At 38.4% G+C, this 9,802-nt stretch overlaps 1 long non-coding RNA gene across 1 annotated transcript; it reads right to left on the bottom strand.

Moving 5' to 3' along the window:
- Positions 1-1,869: 1,869 nt before the first annotated feature.
- LOC147393052 (uncharacterized) lies at positions 1,870-9,444 on the bottom strand. Its single transcript, XR_015182187.1, has 2 exons — positions 9,305-9,444; positions 1,870-2,216 (listed from the first exon to the last, which is right to left on the bottom strand). It is a non-coding gene; the product is annotated as an uncharacterized LOC147393052 (long non-coding RNA).
- Between the last annotated feature and the right edge of the window lie 358 nt (positions 9,445-9,802).

The raw sequence follows: 9,802 nt of genomic DNA on the forward strand, positions 1-9,802 counted from the left end.
AAGAGGTCGAAAGAATATGTGCTAGATTCCCATGGGCTGGGCCTGACATGGGCAAGAAGATGCACAATGTCAGCTGGAAGAGAATGGCCAGGGAAGGAAAGGAGGCAGCCTGGGGTTCCATGAGTTAAAGCTCCAAAATAGAGCTGGAGTTGCTAGGCAAGTGTGGAACATCGCTTCTAACAACAACATTTGGGTTGATTGGATTCAGAAGAATGTTATCAGAGGGGGGAAGGAGGAGAGGGGGGGGGGGGGGGGGGGGGGGGGGTGCTGTGGGACCAAATCAGAGGCATGAACATCGATACAACCAAAAAGGACAGAGTGTTATGGGCCCCTGACTCCAAAGACTGCTTCACCATGAAGACAACATACAAGGCCATCAAAGCTCCAATCCCCCAGGTCAGGTGGCATGGTTTGGTCTGGTTTCCGAACAACATCAAGAGGCACAGTGCCACCTCTTGGCTGTGCAGCAAGGGCATTAAAACCCAAGACTCCTTGAAGGCTAATAAGGGCATTATCCAAGACTCTAACTGCTGCTGCTGCAGGAATTCTGCTGAATTCGAGGACCATTTGTTCCTTGGCTGTGATTTCTCGTTCGATATGTGGCAATTTTTTTGAGGAGATCCAATATAAACCACTCGAATAGGTCGAGGAACTTAAAAGTGGAGTGGGCTTGCAGCAGCTTTAGAGGCAAGTCGCTCATGTCCTCGGTGAAGAAGTTAGCTCTTAATGCATTCATCCATCACGTATGGGCCAAGAGATGTAGAAGGCTGTTCCAAAACAGTTACAAGCCTCCTGACCTCCTATTGTCCTTCATTGTCAGAGCTGTTCAGCAGCGGATCCAAAACACTGATGCCTGTGTTGAAGACAATGCCCCCACCAGAGCCTTCATGGCCTCTTGGAATTTATGCCCGAAGTTCGAGCTTAGAATCCCTGTGAAATGCAGACGGGACAAACCTCCAGAGAGTAGATTCATCCTGAACACTGATGGTCCTGTAGAGGCAATGTGCGTGGCGAAGGAGCCATCATCAGAGATAGTAGGTGTAATGTGGTGAAAGCCCTGGCTGAACTGACCCAAGGGAAGGCAGTCCTATTCCACAAGTTACAAACTATCCTCAAAAGGCATGATATCATGCCTGGAGAGGATCACATTCAAGCTATAGAGGCCAGGTCTGACTGGCAAGTTGGCATAGCCTGTATCAAAGGGGAGTGTATTGCCCTTTGGAAAGAAGAAAGGCTGGTTAAAGCCATTAAGACTAGGGCTGCCCTTTTCCAAAGCATTGAGTTCAAGTTCACTTTTAGAGAATGCAACCAAGCTGCAGACTTCCTAGCCTCTTTTCTTACCTCTATTGGTAGGGTTATGTTCACCCATACGAATATCCCAAGTCGTCTTATGGATATTATTGGTAAGGATGCCTCTAGCCACAACTATGATAGATTGTAATCCTTTTTATTCTGGTAAGGGTTTGACTAACCTGATCCCCCCCCCCCGCTTAAAGAAAAGAAAGATAAAGAATTAATGATTGAGATAATAAACTATTAATTGGATTGTTAAGATTGACGTACTGGTAGATTTAGAACAAAATTGGTTTTATCGGAAATATGATACAATGGAAAAGTAGAAAAATCAAGCATTTTCTATACAAGGTAGAGGATTAAGGGTAAGACAAATGGATTATTTAGACGAGGATGAAAAGGTTACAAATAACTTACCCTAGAGGTTGAATAGCTTGAAGATGACCAACTTTCTGGAGAAAAATCACTGGTTATTGGCTACATTGTTAGTCTTCCAGAGTAGATCGAGGTCAAGGGGCACGTTATCAGTTTAAAAACATGGGGGATCTCAAATATTCACCAAAACATGGAGGGGTATGTCTAAATCACCTTTAATATAAAATTCAAAACCACCCCAGTTTCAGTATCAAACAAATACAGCAATTTGATTTCTCCATTTGCTGTTTACAGTTATTACATTAACAAGTATAATACGTAAGCCATTGAATTAGCTATTTCAATCGAAAATAGCAATTTGATTTCTCCTTGGTACCTCTTTCTAAGTAGAAACTTGAAAAATGTGCACATAATAAGAGAGAAGGAGAAGATGAAAGAATGAAAATGGAGAAATAAATAGTTTAAAATAATCAGAGCTCACCATCACTGTAGTTTGGAAAGGTAACACATTTGAAAACTTTGCACTTCGAACAAAGAACATATCCAATCTGCATCCAAGAGATAGAGAGATCCAATTGTGAGAGTTCATAGACTAACATTCTTCAAAAGATGTCGATTGATACACATTTAAAATTTAGGGAAACCCGATTAAGAAAGTATAGAAAAAAGGGTGCGAGAAACAATGATAACAAACAGAAAAATATGCAAATCAGAAATAAAGAGAGAATATGACACAAAATTTTATGTGGTTCGGCAAGATTGTCTACATCCATGAGCAATGATGAGATCCTTTCATTATTTCCATGAAAACTTGTGTCACAATCTCTCAAAAACTCAGTTCTTCTTCTTTTAAACAAAAAAAGAAGACAAAAAAGAAGCTGAAAATCTCTCATGGAATCCACTGGAAAAGAACTTTTGAAGAGAAATTTTATTAAATTGAAGATGATTTCTGCATTGCAGTTACAACTCTTTTTATAGAAAAGAGTTCGAATTCTAGTAAAACACGAAAATGGCCAAAAATGACTAAAAATAGTAAAAACTAACTGAGCATGAAAACAGATACTACTTAACCCAAGAAGTAAGAAAAAATCGACAATGCATGATTCTAACTAAAATCGACAATGCATGATTCTAACTTCTATAACTAAAGTTATTATAAAACAAAACTTCCCTAAAATAGCAAAATTGCCTAAAAAAGGGGGTAAACGAAAGAATTTGGCCTAAAAGTGAAAAGTCCATGGCAAAGCATGGGTTTTGAAGATCTTGACGATTGCATGATTCCGTCTCCAGGGTCCATGATTTCTTTTTTTTTTTTGAAAAGTATAATGTATTGAGCAAAAGAAGGAGAACTACAAAGAAAGAGGCCGAGAGAGCCTCAAGAACAAACAACAAGCAAAAAGTAGCAAATCAAAGAAAAAACAAAAAAACAAAAAAACAAAAACAACATCACTGATTACATAAGGAGTCCCATCTAAAAACAAAATCGTCGAAGGTAGTCCCCGCGAACTCTATATTCTGCTTCGACCAAATGTATAACAGACCCAAAATTTCCAAGAATCTTGCACGAGTGGTACTGCTCTTGTTGTTGAACACTCTGTTGTTTCTCTCGTTCCAGACTCCCCAAGCAATAGCCGAGGGAAGCATAGCCCATAGGATCCTTTTTCTGATGTGGAAAGCGTTATTGGTCCATTCAACTAACACCGAAGAAAACTTACGAGGGAGGACCCAGTTCATACCGAACATACCAAGGAAGATTGACCAAATATTATAAGAAAAAGAACAATGGACTAAAGTATGATCAACAGATTCTCCATCACTCAAGCATAATGGACAGCCATTGGGAATGATCCAACCCCGCACAATCAAATTATCCAACGTAAGAATCTTACCAAGGGCGGCCAACCAAACAAAAAAAGATATTTTAGACGGAACTAACCTGGACCAAGTGATTGAGCCCAATAAGGGTCGCTCAGCTTCGAAAGAAAGCCATTTAAAGAAAGACCTGACAGAAAATCTCAAATCCTTAGCCCTTGTCCATTCCCACTTATCCTGTTCGTTGTCGTTGAGGTTAGACGTATGTAGAAGATCAAGGAGAGATGTCACCTGAGTTAACTCCCAGTCATTAAAGTTTCTCCTGAATCCCAAGTCCCAAGTAGGGCCAGACTCGTTGCGAACCAAACACTGCTGAATAGAGCGGTTCTTCTTAATAGAACAAGTGTACAGAGACGGAAATTGAGTTGCCAGAGGCGATGTACCGCACCAACTATCCTCCCAAAATCTAATTCTATCTCCCGAACCCGCTTTAAATCTAATCCCTCCTTCGAAATCTTCACTCCCTTTAAGAATCCCTTTCCAAACACTGCACCCATATGAATCTCTAGACACACCACTATACCAACCTAACCTTTTCTCCCCATACTTGGCCTTAATAACCTTTCTCCACAAACTGCTCCTTTCCTCACCGAATCTCCAAAGCCATTTTCCTAACAGCGCTCTATTAGCTAATCTAAGCCCCCTAATTCCCAACCCCCCGCTCTTTTTGGGCATGCAAACAATTTTCCATTTGACCAAATGATACTTTCTCATGCCATTCCTGTCGTTCCACAAGAAATTTCTCATGAGCCTTTCCATCCTAATTTCGACGGATCTTGGGAGTGTAAAAAGCGATAGGAAGTAAACTGGAATACTCATTAAAGTGCTTTTGATCAAAGTAACCTTCCCTCCTTTCGACAAATAATTGGACTTCCAAGTGCTCAACCTTTTCTCCAGTCTCTCAAACACCCCATCCCAAATTTTGATACTATTATAAGGTGCTCCCAAAGGTAATCCCAAATATGTTGTGGGCAAGGTATCATACCCACAACCCAACATCGTGGCCAACAAGTGAATATCTGTTTCCTCACCTACCCCGTAGAGCTTACTCTTGTGCAGGTTTATGTGTAAACCTGACATTGCCTCAAAGCAGCACAGTAAAACACGAAGCGCCCTCACCTGATCCCTCGAGTGCTCCAAAAAAACTAGTGTGTCGTCCGCAAATTGAAGGTGAGAAATCAAAGGACCATCTTTCACTCTGAACCCCGAAAGCTTGCCTATATCAACCGCTCTTGTAAAAAGTCTACCCAAGGCTTCAGCTATAATGAGAAACAAGAACGGAGATAAAGGGTCCCCTTGCCTCAATCCTCTTGAACCCCTAAAAAAACCTGCCGGACTCCCATTGACAAGAATCGAAAAAGACACTGTTGTGACACATTTCATTATCCAACTGATCCACCTCTCTCCGAAACCCATCCTACCCATCATGTACTCTAAGAAATCCCAGTTCACATGATCATAAGCCTTTTGAAGATCAATTTTCCCTATCATTCCCCCTTCCTTATTCTTAATCCTAGAATCCAGACACTCATTAGCTATCAAAACTCCATCTAAAATTTGCCTACCCTTAACGAAAGCCCCTTGCTCCTCACCAATCAAACTAGGAAGAACTTTCTTCAACCGGCTCGCTAACACTTTGGATATAATCTTGTAAACCGAGCTAACCAAACTGATGGGTCTAAGATCTTCTATCCTATCCGCCCCAGTTTTCTTAGGGATCAATGCCACGAAAGTGCTATTAAGGCTGTACTCCATACATCTCTTATCTTGCAGTTCCTTGATGACCTCCATAAAATCTCTCGAGACAATATCCCAACAATGCTTGAAGAATTCCATGTTAAAACCATCCGGTCCCGGAGCCTTATCCCCACTCATCGAAAAAAGAACAGACTTAACCTCCTCCTCCCCTATTTGTCTTTCTAACCACACCCTCTCCTCCTGATTCAGAGACTTAAACTCTAGATTATTTCTACTAGTGCGTTTTGGCGATCCTCCATGAAATCTTCTGCCACTTTTTCTACATCACTACAAATTTATAATCCATATAAATAAAAAAAAAGTGGAATCTCTCTTGGTATACATTCCACTCTGCCAATAGAATACCACTAACAGAATACAAGTCGCAAACAGAACATAATGGAACCTCTGTGTACTGGGCACCCTGGAGGGTATCTACCCTCCAAACAGCAGATCTCTAGATCAAAATTTGTCAAAAAGAGAGGCTTTTATTGTGGTTGGAAAAAAAAGATTTGTGACTCATGAAATGTCTACAAAGCCGATTGATGAGACATACACACCATCTATACTCCACAGTGCCTAATTTTGGAGTAATTTGTGTAAGTTTACTTCACTTTCTATTATATACTGTTGATGTGCATCAGTTACAGTAAGTCTGAGATAAAATAAATCAACTTGCACTTGTTAATTTTTTTTCCACAGGATTTAAAGGGACTACTTACAGCTCTACATGATGGACAACGACGGTAGATCCGGTTATTTTCAGCTTTCACGTTGGTCTTCTGTCCATTACAAAAACCACAAAGCAACCATCCTTTGTCGCTACATGGTTCACACATAATTTCTACATCCTCCTGTTGAAGTTAAAAACAATTAGGTTGTAAGGTAGGCCGTGAATAATTTAGAAGAAAAACTGAAACTCAAGGGACAAATACAAACTACTAGAAATTCAGATTCGAAAATATGTAATTAATAAGAAAAACTTGGGGAGGAAATGTAACCGAATATCCACAAATTACACTGAAGAGAAAAATTACTTTATAGACAGGTTAGTTATCCAAAGGCACCTCATTAGCTGAAAGGGATCGTCTTATGTAGGGCTGGAAAAACCCAAAACCTCCAAATCACCTTTTGCTCAAAGCAACCAAACAACTTGTGGAAAAAAATGCAGCAAGCATTGAGCAACTTGTTACTATGAATAACAAATCCTTGGACAGATTAGAGTCAATAGCCCCCAATCTCCACAAAAAGCCAAATAATATTTCTAAATTCATTCAAGAGAGTCCACTATGCATCCAAAATATTGAATTTGAAGAAGAAGAAAAAGAGAAGAAAAAGAGAGTGGTAGGCAAAGCTAAGCATAGGGGATATGATCTTTATAATAAAACACAACAATGGACCACACTGTTACAATTTTGTGGGGGATAAATGTCCCATCCAGCTAAAGTGGAGTGGAGTGGGGTCCACACTATCCCAGCCTTTCCTCTTCACCCCCTTTAACTTTATTGTCTTTCCTCTCCCCACCCCTCTTTTCAATGATATCCCTCCAATTTTACTACCTTTCCCCTTTTCCCCCCTTTTTCAATAATACCTCTCTAACTTTACCATTTTTCCTCTTTTACCCCTTTAATCCCAAAGATGATGCATGTGCCATAGGCATAGACAAACTCTAGTTATCTATATGATATGTTGGTACTAAAGAAGGTGAGAAAAATGACTATAAGTTGATGTGAATTGGGGAAAGGAAAACTAGAGATTTGAATAATGTTTAGATGTTGTAGAGGAGAAGATGAGAGTATTTGTAAGAGGAGGAGATTAGGGAAATGTGGAGGGATTATTTTCATAAATTATTAAAAAAGGACTACCAAAGTTAATTGGGGCTGGCAGGAGACATATGAAAGATAAGAGAGCATACATGCTTCAATAGAGGTGTAGTTGAAGAATAAGATGGTGACCATGTGAGCCGGTGTTCATGGCACAGTAGTCATATCCATACCTCATATGAAGTTGAAAGGCCGATATACCCTCCATTAGAGTTGCAATGATAAATTTCATCACAAAGTGATCGTTCGTTCACCATATGTAGGAGGGGCTGAAAGTAGTCTGTGTATTTTCAGATCCAGGTAGGTTTTTGGTGGGGTTTTGATCGATCCATCAACATACCAGATTAGATAGGCACTGAAAAGAATGGATTCAGCTTGGTCTTTACAAAAAATATAATTTGATTCATCAAACTTAAAAGAGATAGAGTTGGTGGTGCTGGTAATTGGTAAAGACGTAGAGGATGGTGCAAAGCCACCAAAGTAAGAAGTTTAGCAAGTGATAAATTAATTGAAAGATGAATTTAATGGGAAGTTGAACCTCTAAAAGAGTTCACTAATATAAAAAAGAAAAGATCAGTCACTACAAGTGTTATGGCTCCAATACCATGAAATCTTACTAAGAATCTGGGTTGAATGATTTACCCATCAATGTTGCAGCCATTGCTTTATTTAGAGCTTTGATGTGCAAGGAAAATATAAATACAAGAATTAAAGATAATTACAAAAGGAAACAAAAATAAAATAAGTAAAGTTATTATAAATACAAGAGAGAGATTGTAGGAGAGAGGACCAGGGACATAGACTCCGAAACTATACACAAAGCTGATAAATTGATATAGGAAACACTTTTTTACGAAATTTCTTGAGTGTTTGTTGCAACACAAAAAATCAGGTACATTGATAACAATTACCCAAACCATGTGCTCAACAATACAGAACCGTACATCCTAGCCTACATTGTAGGGTGGCAGTGTTTGGTCATATCCACTAAACCTTTAAATGGTGGTTATGTCCGTAATAGAATTGATGATTGGTGACAAAATACAAAAGAAAGATCATGCAACATTAAGTTTCTTATAAGTGTTGTGATCCCATAGTGGTGGTACTGCGAGGTAATTTGAAGCTACTCCTCGTCACTAAAAATTGCCTTTGGATACTAAAAGTTACATAAATTTCAACGTGTGGCTTGCAAGAAACCCAACAATTTCCCCCAAAAAAAAAGTTTCACTCCAAAACAAAGCCACTATGGGATTAGCAACTCTACTAATAATCTATAATGTTTTAAGATTTCTAGAACTCGGATAGAAAAATTTATGGACAGAACATCCAAATGTGTAGCCTAGAATTATATATTTAAAAAGAAACAACTATAATTGGATTTTTTTTTTTCCCTTTTAGATAAGTAAAATTTTATTGACAAAAAAGAAGGCCAAGAAGACTTGCATTGGATCCGATCTGAACGTATAAGACCTCATTCAAATAGAAAATCCTCAAAAAAGAGCCCTTTGAATTCGTCAAAATTCTTTTATCAGAAAAATAGCAAACAAAGACTAATAACAATGATCACTTCATGAAAAGACTCTTCTTTCCCCTCAAAAGATTCTCCATTTCCTTTCCTTCCACATCCCTCGACATAGAAAAGAAAACAACATATTATTTACCACAAAATTCTCCCTTCAGCTGCTAAGATTGGAAAATGACCAAGATTTAGGGAAGACCAATGAGAACAAAACGATTAGAGAAATTGATACCAAATCTAAACGAATGGCCAATGAATAAACAAATGATCTACTATCTCGCCCTCAAATTTACAAACGAAACAATAATTGGGCGTAACAAAACCACAATTAATCAAATGATCTCCTATAGATTTTAGCAACAGAGACTAACATGATGTTGAGAAATAGAATTTTGTTAAAAAAAATTGATAAAAGGAACAGAATTACAACTAATTAATTCAGTTTGTTATAGTCTACACTCCACCACATAATATTAAGATAATAGAGCTAATAGTGAATGATCTCAGGCCTCACATCATCACATTTACCAAATGCAAAGTTACAATTTAGCATACAATACTATATGAAACACAATTTATTGAGAGAATAAAAGTTTCAATGAATTTGTTTCAAATTTGAGCTAAGATTGAAGAAATTATTGTAGAAAAGTTGAGTAATTTAACTAAAATTTATGTATTGTTTTACCTGTTCTTGGGTTTGTTGAAGAGGTACGCAATGTGCAGGCCTTATCGAATGTCTCTTTATTGGACGTGAAGATGAACATATTTGTAAAAAAATGAACTTTGTGGTTGGGACTGAAATCGCCATTAGAGACTAAGAGTTGCAGAGAGAGAGAGAGAGAGAGAGAGAGAGAACAGAAAAAATGTACTCCCCCACAATTACAAAGTAGATATGCTAAGACAAAGAACGTACAAAATTACACCTTAAATTTATATAAATAACAGGAATGCCATCTTTTGCTGGGGTCTAGTTGCCTTGTGTGGCATTAGTTATCCTATCACTAGAGGGGTGCACATTGGATTGGGTAAATCCGAGAACCGAACCAATTTGAAGTCTTTTGGATTTGATTGATTTTGATTGAGTATGGTTTGATTCAGGTACGGATTGTATATTAAAAAATCCGATTGATTTGGTTCGATTCCGGATTAAGGGTATAATAGAACCGAACCAATCCGAGAACCG

This window comes from Akebia trifoliata, chromosome 10 (genome assembly GCF_017979445.1).
Source record: "Akebia trifoliata isolate Shusen 1 chromosome 10, ASM1797944v1, whole genome shotgun sequence".
Lineage (NCBI taxonomy): Eukaryota > Viridiplantae > Streptophyta > Magnoliopsida > Ranunculales > Lardizabalaceae > Akebia > Akebia trifoliata.